Consider the following 15,272-nt stretch of genomic DNA (forward strand, 5'->3'; position numbering starts at 1 on the left):
ATATCCAGTGGAACAACCACTTTACAATAGTACATCTATATCTTTTTTTGGGGGGGGAGGGGGGGGGTTAGAAGGATTACTTTATCCTATCCCAGGTATTCCTTAAAGAGGTGGGGTTTCAGGTGTCTCCGGAAGGTGGTGATTGACTCCGCTGTCCTGGCGTCGTGAGGGAGCTTGTTCCACCATTGGGGTACCAGAGCAGCGAACAGTTTCGACTGGACTGAGCAGGAACTGTGCTTCTGCAGAGGTAGGGAGGCGAGCAGGCCAGAGGTGGATGAACGCAGTGCTCTTCTTTGGGTGTAGGGACTGATCAGAGCCTGAAGGTACGGAGGTGCCGTTCCCCTCACAGCTCCGTAGGCAAGCACCATGGTCTTGTAGCAGATGCGAGCTTCAACTGGAAGCCAGTGGAGTGTGCGGAGGAGCGGGGTGACGTGAGAGAACTTGGGAAGGTTGAACACCAGACGGGCTGCGGCGTTCTGGATGAGTTGTAGGGGTTTAATGGCACAGGCAGGGAGCCCCGCCAGCAGCAAGTAGCAGTAATCCAGACGGGAGATGACAAGTGCCTGGATTAGGACCTGCGCCGCTTCCTGTGAGAGGCAGGGTCGTACTCTGCGAATGTTGTAGAGCATGAACCTACAGGATCGGGTCACCGCCTTGATGTTAGCGGAGAACGACAGGGTGTTGTCCAGGGTCACGCCAAGGCTCTTAGCACTCTGGGAGGAGGACACAATGGAGTTGTCAACCATGATGGCGAGACCTTGAGTTTTTCCACAAATTGTTACGTTACAGCCTTTTTCTAAAATTGATTCAAATGTTTTTTTTCTCATCAATTTACACACAATACCACATAATGTGTCACGGTTGTCGTAGGAATGAGCGGACCAAAGTGCAGCTTGTGTGTCGTTCCACATTTTATTTATACTGTGAAATTATGCAATACATAAATAAACTGAATGACAAAAACAACAAACCGTGATCAGAGGTGAAACATACACTACTCAAAATAAATCTCCCACAAACCCAGGTGGGACAAACACCAACTTAAATATGACCTCCAATTAGAGACAACGATGACCAGCTGCCTCTAATTGGAGATCATCCCAAACACAGGCCAACATAGAAATACAAAACTAGAACAACCCAACATAGAAATACAAAACTAGAACATAACAACAAAGAAAAACTAACCTGTCACGCCCTGACCTACTCTACCATAGAAAATAACAGCTTACTATGGTCAGGACGTGACATAATGACAAAGCAAAAACAGGTTTTTGGAAAATTTTGCACAGAAACATTTTTAATACACCTGAAATATCACATTTACATTCAGACCCTTTACTCACTACTTTGTTGAAGCGATTACAGCCTCGAGTCGCTATTTTCACGTCTCTCCAGAGATGTTCGATTGTGTTCAAGTCAGGGTTCTGGCTGGGCCACTCAAAGACATTCAGAGACCTGTCACAAAGCCACTCCTGTGTTGTCTTGGCTGTGTGCTTAGGGTCGTTGTTCTGTTGGAGGTCCTTAGGGTCGTTGTTCTGTCTGAGGTCCTGAGCACTCTGGAGCAGGTTTTCATCAAGGATCTCTCTGTACTTTGCTCCGTTCATCTTTCTTCGATCCTGACTAGTCTCCCAATCCCTGCCGCTGAAAAACATCCCCACAGCATGATGCTGCAACCACCAAGAGTCACCGTAGGAATGGTGTCACGTTTTTCCAGACGTGATGCTTGGCATTCAGGCCACAGAATTCAATCTTGGTTTCATCAGACCAGAGAATCTTGTTTAGGTGGCTTTTGGAAAACTCCAAGCTGGGCTGTCATGTGCCTTTTACTGAGGAGTGGCTTCCACCTGGCCACTCTACCATAAAGGCCTGATTGGTGGAGTACTGAAGAGATGGTTTTCCTTCTGGAAGGTTCTCCCATCTCCAAAGAGGAACTCTGGAGCACTGTCAGAGTGACCACTGCGTTCTTGGTCACCTCCCTGACCAATGCCCTTCTCCCCCGATTTTTCAGTTTGGCCGGGTGGCCAGCTCTAGGAAGAATCTTGGTGGTTCCAAACTTCTTCCATTTAAGAAAGATGGAGGCCACTGTGTTCTTCGTGCCCTTCCCAAGATCTGTGCCTCGACACAGTCCTGTCTGGGAGCTCTACGGACAATTCCTTTGACCTCATGGCTTGGTTTTTGCTCTGACATGCATTGTCAACTGTGGGACCTTATTTAGACAGGTGTGTGCCATTCCAAATCATGTCCAATCAATTGAATTTACCACAGGTGGACTCCAAGTTGTAGAAACATCTCAAGGATGATCAATGTAAACAGGGTGCTCCTGAGCTCTATTTTGAATCCCATAGCAAAGGGTCTGAATACTTATGTAAATAAGGTATTTCTGTTTTGTTTTTTTGCAACGTGTCTAAAAACCTGTTTTTGCTTTTTCATTAAGGGGTATTGTGTGTAGGCAGAGGCTAAAGACTGCTTAATCTAAATTCATCTATGGTGGCCTGGATATACTATGGCATTGCTAAAGTAGGTAATTGTTTAGAAGGAAACAACTTTGCCATCATTATCATTTTGTCAATGTACTTTAGACCGATGATGTTGTCATTAGCAAACAAAGGTAATCAAAAACAGCTTGGCTCCCTTTGAAATGTAATTGTATTTCCAAGCCACTGTAATGCACTTTTGATGAATTCAGTGCTCATTGACAATGCACTGAGTAGAATGCTCGATCAGTCATGCTTCTCAGATAGGGTCTTCCTTGTTCTTGATATGAGTATAGCCATAGCTAACAACTATTGTGATCCCCTCGACATTAGCTAATTTCAGTGCATCACTCATATAGCTTGCTAGCTAGCAAGCTAGCTAGTTGGCTGTGCTATAAATGATATAATCATGCTAGCTAATTGTTTCAATTCACCTTTCAGATGTGAAATTACAAGACAAAAGGACACTTACCTAAGGCTGTTCCTCTATGACCTCTTGGTTGTGAAGGTAAGGTAGCTAGCTAATCTCGTTCCCAGAGACTTCCATCAAAATGCGCTGTGTGCAATAGCCTGGGGACGAGGTTACCAGCTAGCTAACTTTTTGCTAGGGAACACAAAATAATTCGCTTTTTTCCTTTTCTACGTGTCCCTTCAGGGGTTCCATAACATAGGCTACCATTAGCCTTGATAAATGAATGCTTTCGAGGGGATCACCTTTGTCAAGTGTCACCGCTTTTCAAGGTGTTGCATTATAGGGATAAAAATAGTCAGACTTGCGCCAACATGTTGACTGCATTAACTTTGCAAAAATCATGTGATCATGACTTCAGTCAACTACAAGTTTCTGCAGTTGCTCTTCACCAACTTCATCTGCAGCCATCACCTGCATTGTTGGAGGCTCTATTGTCAACCAATCATTTGGGTGTTTCTGTTTGACCCACACGAACGTGACCAAAGACATGACTTGAAACAGGAACCAACTTTGCCACGATTCTTACAGTGGATACAAACTAATGTGATATATGAGAAGGCTCTCTCTCACTAAATGATTATACAATGTACACAAATATGATTTCAGTTTGTGAGTGTGCGATATTGGGGTTGGGGACATGTTTATTTCGACATTATAAAGAAAAACGTTTATAAACAATGGCAACACCGCCAAGTTGATCTGATCCTTGCTGTTGGAAAACCACATTAGTATCCGACTTTCGGCTGTTGCAGATCCACCTCCCCCGACTTCACTCCTTGACTTTCATCTAGTCAGTTGTGATCGTCAGGGGTCCCATTGTGACATAGCTACACGGCTCTGAGACCACCATCAGACATACAGCCGAAACGCGCATCTCCCCACAATGCCCAACCAACGCGGCTCCGCTACCCATCCTCTATTCATTTCAATGTGTTGACAGAAAATGTGAAAAGTCTGAAAGCCAACAGACCAATTTTCTACCACGCTGCTGTGCATACAGGTACACGTTTTGGACTATGATAAACACTTTAGCCTTACCCACTCAAACGCGCTCAATATATTTGCACACTCATATGCTCATACTCCACACCTTCCTTGCCTGGATGTTGTTGATGGTATTTAGAGCAGCCTACTATCGATGCACATCCTTCCTCCTCTGTGTTGCTCTCTTTAAGAAGCTTTGACGGAGCAGATGAGCGAGGATCTATCTCTTTTATCTCACAGGGAATAAGTCTCCACTGCTAACCAACCCAGGAAAACCAAGCTCTTATCACGTTCTTTCTGCAACAAAGCACGCGTAGGCTAAAGAAAGAAAGAACTGGGAAAAAAACGGACACAATTTTTACAGAGCTAATTTCAGGTGAGTGAGCAGCATGCAATTTGCAAATTGGACTTATTAAAACGTGAGATGTAACCTAAGATATCCCACACATTTTCTGGGGGCCTTCTGTTTTGGAAAATATATAAGACAGGTTATCACTAAATGCAATGGTTGAAAATGTACCCAATTGTTATACTTGAGTAAAAGTAAAGATACCTTAATAGAAAATGACTTAAGTAAGAGTGTAAATCAGCCAGTAAAAAGTAAAGTAGGAATTCTTTAGGAATGTAGTGAAGTAAAAGTAAAAGTTGTAAAAAATATAAATAGTAAAGTAAAGTACAGTTACCCCCAAAAACGAATTAAGTAGTACTTGAAAGTATTTTTACTTAAGTACTTTACACCACTGACTATATGTGAATACCTTTCTTAATGGACATTCTTCACGTTGCAGGTTTCGGAAATTGTGGGCCTGTTGTACCCCCCTCAAAGGTTAACTGGCTTTACATTACAAAAATGGTTAATTTCAGAAAGTATTGTAACAATTCCATTTACTGTAAACACCTGATGGCAAACTTTTTTCATATGGCTTTGCCCAAAATTGTCTGAGATGTTTCCAATCATTGTATAACATAATAAAATAGAATTTTAAAATAAGTCAGGAATTGGTGTACTTAATTTCATAAAAATATCGTAAAATTTTATTGCAGATTGACTATTGAAAAATACATGTGATGCTAAATCCATTAACAATGTATGACAATTGGAAATTACATTGTTTATCATGTTACCATGTTACTTGCATTGTGCACGCTTTCCTTCCCCGAGTCATAGTAGGATGGCAGCTACTACAACCCTCTCACCTTATCTTGTGGTGCAGCTAATTACGTTGTTCAACTCTCAAGTGATTTTACTGTCTAAAAGGAGTCAAATTGCGTTTGTTATAGCGATACCTCCCTTTGGGGTATCAGGCAGCACCCTCAGACCCAGGAGGAATAATGATTATTCTGGTAAGTGATATGGGTCTCAGGGTAGATTTACATGAGTAAAATATGTATATTAGTCTGGGTCTTAGCCCAGCGATCATGCCCTGCTCCCTCTGTGTGAAGCTGGGCACGGCATGCATTCTTTAGGGATGATAATGGGCCCTGATATGCCTGACAGGCTGTGAAAGCTAATGGCCTTGGCAGAGCCTTTCTTGCAGTAACACTCGCACTTCTCTTTTCTAACTAGCACTGAGTTTGCTGATTGCTTGCTGACTGTGGCTTGGATGGAACCATTGCTTATCACTAACCCTGTTTAAAAGAGTTTCTAGTGTTGTTGCGGCTGTATGGAAAGACTGAAGTGCAGAAGCACCTGGCATGTAGGAGAATGGTATTTTTTATCCAGGTTTACAGACTTCATAACACTCTGGACTGTCAGTGGAGGATATTTCATGTTTATGTAGCATGTTTTGCGTTGGTTTCCATGACACCTGTGTTGGGGTCGTGGTGTGTTTTTATTTTGCATCCAACCGACATTATGAAACATTAAATTCTTAATTGAAGCCTGGAAAGCTTCATGTATCAGACACGAGAAGAGAGGAGAGAGGCTGTTGTTTTTTTCTGATAAAAATACAATGTAAAAGCTATATCTCTGAAAGTTAACGTACTACCAAAATCTCCGGTAGCAGCCTATAGCAGTCACAGGTGTGAATTACCACCGCTCTATTTAATGATGTCGAAACCCTACCTCCACAATTACCCAATTGAAAGCAGTGTATGCGTTGTAGTTTTGTGGCATGGGTAGTTAGGCACCCGCCTTTGATTCGCAAGTTCCAAGGATGGACTCTCGCATCAGCTGTTCACTCTCTTTACATATGTCAGCTATATTTTCAACCGCAAAACATCTACATTTTACATTACACATTCTCTCTCTGCCCAGCTAAGTGGAGCCCTGTGTTTGTAAATCATCTTGGGATAACACAATGTCCTAAATTAGGATTAAGGAAAGAAGTCATTTAGGATGCTGTTGGTGGTCCTGCAAGGACACCTGCCTCTCTACTTGGCTCTACTTGAATTGATGGCTGTCAAAGGGTGTAAATATTGTCTGAAACAGAGGACACCGACTGGACAAATGGCCTTTGTGTTGGCTCACATTCAAATTGACCGTATAGAATGACTGGATGTGGGTTGGCATGTCCTTCTTTGTGACATATGATGGGCAACAGACCTTGTTCTGAGAGAGGTGGAGCCACGTCAGGTAAAATTAAGGAATGCGTTACCTCAGGTTAAGCGCTCTTGGGGATGCAGATCTTTTCAAGAGGGACAGAAATCACAAAATACAGAATAATTGTTAAACATGTACAGTCTGGACATGTCTTTACAGTCATATAAGCCATTGCTTTTATTTATGAAAGTATTACCAGTGTCACATCCTGACCAGTAAAGGGGTTATTTGTTATTGTAGTTTGGTCAGGACGTGGTAGGGGGTGTTTGTTTTATGTGTTTCGTTTTTTTTTGGTTAATGTTCTATGTTAGTATATTTCTATGTTAATTCTAGTTTTTCTATTTCTATGTTTAGTTTTTGGGTTGACCTTCAATTGGAGGCAACTGTTCCTCGTTGCCTCTAATTGAAGGTCCTATTTAGTAGGGGTGTTTTTCCATGGGTTTTTGTGGGTAGTTGTTCCGTGTGTAGCTGTGTGCCTCACAGGACTGTTTTTCGTCGTTGTTTTGTATTAAGTGTTTATTTTGGTTTTCTTCATAATAAAGAAGATGTGTATTCACATTCCCGCTGCACTTTGGTCCACTCAGTACGACGAACGTGACAACCAGAAAGAAACTGATTTGTATATCCCCGTATATCTGGCCTCCTTCTACGTATTTTTTCTGTTGCATCTCCCATGAGATGGCAGATTAAGTGTATAATTACTTCAGCAGAAAAGCTGCTCTTGATGGGGTCAAAGGTGAAGGAAATAGCCCAGCAAATCAGACCTATGTCTCCATTAACTTGTCCAGTGATTTTTTTGTTGTTGTTGTCGACATGTAGAAAGTTCACATTGAAAATGGTTGTGACAATTGCCTGCTATGGTCCGCTTCTATTGAATTGTCTTGTGTCGATAAAAACTGCTGGCCATATTGATGTCACCCCCCCAAAAAAAGAAACAGTGTTGTTTTTGTTGCTTGACTGCACTGTTTGTTGTCCATAGCTTATGCCTGCCCATACCATAACCCCACCATGGGTCACTCTGTTGACACAGCGTTGACATCAGCAAACCGATCGCCCACAACACACCACACACGCTGTCTGCCATCAGCCTGGTAGAGGAGTTGAAACCGGGATTCATCCATGAAGAGCACACTTCTCCAGCAGTGTCCATCGAAGGTGAGCATTAGCCCACTGAAGTCGGTTACGACGCCAAACTGCAGTCAGGTCAAGACCCTGGTGAGGACGACGTGCACGCAGATGAGCTTCCCTGAGACGGTTTCTGACAGTTTGTGCAAAAATTATTTGGTTATACATGCCCACAGTTTCATCAACTGTCCGGGTGGCTGGTCTCAGATGATACTGCAGGTGAAGAACCCAGATATGGACGTCCTGGGCTGGCGTGGTTACACGTGGTCTGCGGTTGTGAGGCTGGTTGAACGGAATTCTCTATAACAACATTGGAGGCGGCTTATGGTAGAGAAATTAACATACATTTATCTGACAACAGCTCTGGTGGACATTCCTGCAGTCAGCATTCCAATTATACGCTCCCTCAAAACTTGAGACATCTGTGGCATTGTGTTGTGTGACAAAACTGCACATTTTAAAGTTACCTTTTTTATTGTCCCCAGCACAAGGTGTACCTGTGTAATGATCATGCTGTTTAATCAGCTTCTTGATATGCCACACCTGTCAGGTGGATGGATTATCTTGGCTAAGGAGAAATGTTCACCAACAGGGATGTAAACAAATTTGTTAAAACATTTGAGAGAATAAGCTTTCTGTGCATATGGAAAATGTCTGGGATCTTTTATTTCAGCTTATGAAACATGGGACCAACACTTTACATGTTGTATTTATATTTTTGTTCAGTGTAAATAGTTTGTGATTACTGGCTAGTGGCTACTGTGATATTTACGGTCAATTTGAGCTGCGGACCAAGAATGTAGCATTGCCAGCCACAACGAAGGTTAAAGCAAGTATGTAGCCTAATGTGAATTGCAAAGTAGAAATCTCTTTCACCCCTCCACTCTGGCTTAACAAATAGACAGTCCTCTGAGGAAAACCAAGAGAGGGAGGGAAAGTATGGTTTCATTAGGGTTTAGTCAGTCTACTAATGCAGCATCTACATACAGCATGCCGCTGCACAGACTCAAGCAGAGAAAATGAAAGGAAGCAATCCATTTGTAAGGGAAAGGGAAATTCACATTTCCCCACTGAGTATAATGAAACCACTGCAAAGGTCAGTAAGAACCATATTCCCATGGGTGACAATTAATAAAGCCATGGAAATCATAATGTATTATTTAAGTAATGTTGCCAACCGCCTGTAATAACAACTTCTTCTGGGAAGCATCTTTTGGGTTATTAGTGTGTGTGTGTGTGTGTGTGTGTGTGTGTGTGTGTGTGTGTGTGTGTGTGTGTGTGTGTGTGTGTGTGTGTGTGTGTGTGTGTGTGTGTGTGTGTGTGTGTGTGTGTGTGTGAAAATAATATTTACTTAGAGGAGATGTCAGTACATTCAAATGTCAGTACATTGCTTTACCTGAGGGGAAAATCCGGAAAAACAAGGGATCCGCGTAAAGCAATGGGATTAGTTTATAGAAGTCCCATTCACACAGTGAAGAGGCCGGAGAGCACTCAAATACCATTTTGAGAAAATAGGTCATTCGCCAATCAAAGAACACAAGAGTAAAGCCCATTTTTACAAGCAATAAAATGTGAGTAAGCACTGCTGTCAAAGAAAATCCTCACATCCTACTGAAAGTGTTGCAGAGATCCGAGTAGATCCGAGTACATGACTGCATCTACAAAAATCTCAACTTGAAGGAGAACTTTAAATTAGAGCATGAATTAATATTTCACTCCCGCTTGATCCATCATGTAATTTTGCTAGATACTGTATGTCAATCTTCAACTAGTCATTGATTGGATGACTACAGAGAGATGTGACAGATGATTACAGAACCCTATCCGTTTGCCTTCCATAGAACCTAGTCTGATAAGGTTAAACCACACTAACTAATTAGTGTCCTTGTTGTATATATTTTACGGGTATTGCGTGTTTACAGTAATGTGAAAAACAGTCAACAAGAAAAAAGTGTAAATGAGTGAAGAAAAAGTGGTCACGTCATGCTTCACGTGCACGCAGATGAAAACCCCTTTTCTACTGGGTTGTAGGCCGACGGGTACTGTTCTCATTACAAACACAGTCTATTTGAAGGTACTAAGATCATTCCATGAAGGATCTTCTATATTGATCTTTTGATGCAAGACGAAACATCCGTTTGTTTTGCGTCAATAAACCCAGTGAGGTGAGCATGACCCTAGCCAGCCACTAAATTTAGCTCTGTTCCTGCACAACACAGTGTGGATGGGGAATGCGTCTATACTCCCCCCCCCCCCCTCACCCCCCACCATCCGCTCGCATGTGATGCTGCTGGTAGCATTCTAAAGGCACAGCACTGTACCATGACGCTTATGTAGGACTTGGTATCCAAGGCAACAAACAACAGAACAGAATGGTCAGATTAGGCAGTGAAGCGTGAAGAAGAAGAATAGGAAAAAATATGTCCAACTCATAACCAAATAAGTCAGAAGCTGGAACACAAGGTGAAGAGGGACCTACGTCTTTCCTCTTCAATCCTATCAACAGCCAGATAAAACAGGTAAGAAGAGCCGAGCTATCTCAGCTGTTCTCACCAGTGATTTCATGTAGTTTTCCGATTCCCTTGCAGTTCTGTTGTGGAATCTGTTGTCCTAGGTGCTGATGGCAACGATCAGTATGGCTGGGAATTGGACCTCACGATATGATATTATCACGATACTTAGGTAATTTTTGTGATTCCCACGATTCTATATGTATTGCGATTTAATACATATTACTCACCATATGTCTGCTGCAGAGGGACAAGAGAGAGCCATGAGAAAATTAGTTTTGATCAGTCATGGAAATAAAATATCTGGAAACAAATTGTCTCCTTATTTAAAAAGAAGATGGAGAAAAATATGTAAAGGAAAAATACTGGAGTTTTGGTGCAGGTACAGCCAACTACAGGGAAAATAAGATTGCAATATATATAATCGAAAAGAATATCCCGATATGTAACTGTATCGATTTTTCCCCCATCACTAAAATTCAGGGGTGAAAGTAGATTTAATTTCTTACCGGTATGGGACTCCCTATGTGTCACATAGATAAAAACAATTATAGCGTATAGATGTAATCATCGAATTACATATAGAATCCCTATTCATTTCATATGATCTCTGTGTGCCTAGTAGACCTAGTAAAGATTTGTCATAGGACTTCTGACATCTGTTATCTTTTAATGTGGCATAAACACAACCAGTCGTGATGTTTTCATCTGATTGTCAATCATTTCAAAAAAAGCGCTCCTGTAGGCTACCTGCGCACGTTCGTCCGTTCATCAAATAATTCCAGCATCCAAACAGTGCACTGTGCACCCACAATTTCATGAATAGAAAGAGACATCTGTTACAAAACCTAAAAGTGTATTGTAATGATACTTGTAGCCTGAATTGATGATTCCACTGCTGTCCGCACGCATCTCGGTATCAGCCACTCATCTCCACCTTGTCAAAATGTAATTGTTCTAATAGAACCACACTGCAATTTGGAGCGTACGTATACCATCCAGGTTCAAGTCAATTCGCTCATTTTTTATGCGGCTGACATGCGGTAAAGTTAAATAATTGTGTAATAGCCAACGGTTTTCTTGGCATTTTGTGTTATTGTGATAGGCTCACGTTTTTCCGGTACAGCGTAACGCCACTATTTATTTTTCCAGGATGCTGTACCAGACCGTACCGGCTTACTTTCACCTCTGGCAACGATATATGTTTGTGTTTTATCTGTTTTATACAAAATCTAGTCTGTATTGAGGTTGATTTAATCAAATTCCTCTAAGCGGGGATAATACACAGTGATGGTCTTACCGTTCCAAAAGGCAACATCTGTTTCCTAGCTTGAGGTTGTGCATGACCATCTCCCCCCTGTCACTAGTGCTTCATAAGCCTTAACCTTCGTGGGCCCCAGACTCGTGCCAGGGATCAGGCATCAGGGCCATGCCTGCGTCAGACGGCAGGTAGCCTAGTGGTTAGAGCGTTGGACCAGTAACCAAAAGGTTGCAAGATTGAATCCCCGAGCTGACAAGGTGAAAATATGTTGTTCTGCCCCTGAACAAGGTAGTTAACCCACTGTTCCTAGGCCGTCATTGAAAATAAGAATTTGTTGTTAACTGACTTGCCTAGTTAAATAAAGGTTAAAAAAAGACTGGGGAGAATAATTTTCCTGGTTATTGTATGGTACTTACAGTATTATGAGAGAGTATGAAATGAGCTACTGAAACAGCCAGTCAAGGATCACCCAACTGTACAGTTCATGACACCTTATTACTCCATCACGATATCTGCGGTAAAGATTTGAAGTCTCTGTAGCTCCCAAGCCATTACTCTCAGATAAAGACTGGCTGTGTCCAAATACCCATACCAGAGAACAACATACTTAAACTGCGTACTATGTACTCATCGTCACATATTATTTAGCACGAACCGTTTAGTAAAAAGTATGCAGTATGCTACGGCCACAACGCAGTAGCAGCTCTTGACTGGCTGAGTAGGTGGGGCGGGGCCGAGTGCAGGTGGATATTTCCAAATTCAACAGACAAACATCACATTAACCAGCCTGATAATAGCTCATTTCCAATTCGATGGATTTCTCTAAACTCTGAATTGAATAGGAATGGAGTTATAGGCCTACATAGGCTGTTTATAGCCAGACTACCACATTCTACCTGTACTGTAGGCCATGTAATCTACCTATCCTATTTCAAAAGTACTAAAGAAAGAAACAGATTATTTAGTTTCATTTCAACATATTTAGTGAAACCAAAGTTCTGTAACATATATAAATTAAAATAGCCAGAAGTGTTCAAATGTTCAAATCAAAAGGCTACATACAAATCAGAAACGCTGGACAGCAACATAATACACTAAAGCACTGATCATTGGGAACGAGATCAGAATGACTGCTAATGCTTGATCCATAGATTAAATAGGTATCCTAGCCTACAAATGTAAAACAATCCATGTGTTAAAATCAAAAAGCCTGATTAACATGACATCAATAAAGCATCCACATTTCGAGTCCCCGGTGCCGACACAATTAGAAATCAAAAGATGGTTTAGTATTTAGTTTAAAAGCTCTGACAAAGGGCAAGAGAACAAGAAATACTTGTCAATGAGAAAACTTTTTTTTTAAGACTTCTGCTGCGATGCAATAGGCCTACTAGTGATAATTTTAAGTAGAACAAAACTATTTAGCCTACATTTGAATACCACCGCAGAAGCTTTGCTTTTAGGCATCTTCCCAATTCAGTACTCACGTTTTGTTGTTTGGCTACCTGAAGAGAACTAGGTCCTATCACTCACAGCCCACCCCTTCCAATCTACTAGAGGAAGAGCCAAAATGAGTATAACATCCTGGCATTTAACCCATACTTGATTTTTTTTAAATGTGAATACTATAAAACACTGTATTTTCGCATACTGAGAATGTGTCATGCCGCAATTGCGTTGTTTCCCGCTATTCCTTGCGCATCCCCATATCTAATTGACCAGCTGTTGTCAAAGCTGAAATTAGTGACACATCAGGGCATTTAAAGTATAGTCAAAAGAATTTGAATCAGAGTAAGGAGATTGCATGTAAACCCATGCTAAAAAAAAAACATGGACTACTATACAGCATGTGTATTGCAAGTTATGTTGATTATTTGATGATAAATCTCAATATACTGTAGCAGGCTCAAGGGTGTGGGGTTTCCACGTCACCAAGTTCATTAACAAAACTTGCACCAGTAGCACAAATAGAATGCAAATGGGAAGTTTATTAGGGTTTTTTGTACACTGGGGAAGAAGGGGGAATTCGCCAATTACTTCACAGTCCACAAGCTGTTCTCTTTGTCCGTTCTGTTTTCTTGGGGTAATCCTTACTCGGGTCCTCAGCCAATCTGGTCCGGTACACATGGCGGGTAGTCCGACAGTCCAGGTCACAACGGGTAATCTCACACATATTGCTGTTGCTTCTCACTCTCTAGGTTCGCTCCTCTGCTGCCCCTTTCTGCAGGCTGCTCCCTCCTTTATCCCCAAGCATTCCTGGCTTAACGAGCTACAGCCTCGCCGGGGAAGGAAGTCCATATAAGGCTCAGGGGTGGAGCCAGCGACCTGCAAGATATTTCCTCTCAATAACCACTTCCATCACCTCTCCCTGCCATCTGCCACAATACATATACATTTAGCATTTGTTTATGGTGTAGTTTACTGATTGTTGCACCCTGAATTATAGTCCTAAACAGACCCTGAACCAGACAGTTGATATTACTGTAACGGAGATTCTTTGAAGAACTATAGGTTTCCATCCAATTGGTGACAGATTTTCATGCGAATATTCTAAAATCTTCATAAAAACAACATGGGCATTTTCCCACCAGAGATATATTTCCATCAAATTGACTTGTTGCGGATAAAAAGCTGTGTGTGATGACGTAGTTCACATAAAAATAACTCACATAGAGCCCCGAATTGATTATCCCTTTTATACCATGGCTATAATTTAACATAGCTGCCACTTGAAATGTGTTAATTTGCCAGTAGAAATTTGTTCAACATTCACTGAAGTAGCTAGCAAGTTTACTAGAAAGCTTCAGTAGTTACCTTGGTAACCAAACAAACAGACTTGCTAGTTTAGCTAACCAAACCATCAGTCCTAGCTTGCTATTATGAAAATCGAATTCAACAACGTCAATAATGTTTTCAATTCGTGTTTTGCTTTCAAAAGAAGCTCGAACATAGAACTATAGTCATTGTTATTCTACTGTGCTGATATACCGTGCATTATAGGGAACTAATGCACACGCTAGAATGCCCTTCAAGCCAATCAGAAACGAGTATTCGACAATGCCATAGTCCAATTGTATTTGTCAAATGGCAGCCAAGCATCAACCATCATGTCACCAGAATAAGACCCTTAATATTTATTGAAAAGGAGAATCAAACTCATCACAGTGCACTTTCGCCACCCTGTGAAGTTCATCATAACTTATTTCATGTGTAGCCTAATAAACAGCATGCTTTCCCAAGTCGTAGTGGGAGGACCACAAAACAAATCCTACTTCGTTATTTTCTCTATTATTTGCTCATAAAGATGTTTCCACCGCCATTTCTCACATAATACATTTTACAGACACAAAAAGACCCAACCTTGTATAGCGTATTTTGTTTTGTCGTCATTTGGAAAGTTTACCGACAAATTTGCTGTTTCCATCAAGCCTGTCGTGACATTTTTTATCCAACATGTACTTTACTCGCATAAAAAGGTTGGATGGAAACCTGGTAAGTGTGTAACTGTCACAGAAAATGTCGTTTTGTTGAAGGGAGGACCAATACGCAGCGGGAATGTGGATGCTCATCTTTTAATTACTTTAGAATAAAGCATACATGGGGAAAAAACAAGAAACACAACAGTACAACAGTCTTGCAGGCTATACCAAACACAGTGCAAAAACAACTACCCACAAAACACAAAGACAAACACACCCTACTATATAGGACTCCCAATCAAAGGCAACTCAACACACCTGCCTTCAATTGGGAGTCCAACCCCAATTAACTATACATAGAACCACAGACATAGACCAGTGACAAACCCCATACACATACATCAACTCCACTCTGCCACGTCCTGACCAAACTACAATAACCAAATATCCTCTATACTGGTCAGGACGTGACAGTAACAGTG

At 41.5% G+C, this 15,272-nt stretch overlaps 1 protein-coding gene across 1 annotated transcript in view; it reads left to right on the forward strand.

The window, feature by feature from the left end:
- The first annotated feature begins 9,982 nt into the window (after nt 1-9,982).
- The window catches only part of LOC106582757 (caM kinase-like vesicle-associated protein), a 39,433-nt gene continuing 34,143 nt past the window's right edge, over nt 9,983-15,272 (forward strand). The window contains exon 1 of the mRNA XM_014166147.3: nt 9,983-10,119. The gene's annotated coding sequence lies outside the window, so the exon portion shown is untranslated. The remainder of the gene's footprint in view (nt 10,120-15,272) is intronic.

The sequence above is a fragment of the Salmo salar genome, chromosome 22, assembly GCF_965601325.2.
Source record: "Salmo salar chromosome 22, fSalSal1, whole genome shotgun sequence".
Classification (NCBI taxonomy): Eukaryota; Metazoa; Chordata; class Actinopteri; order Salmoniformes; family Salmonidae; genus Salmo; species Salmo salar.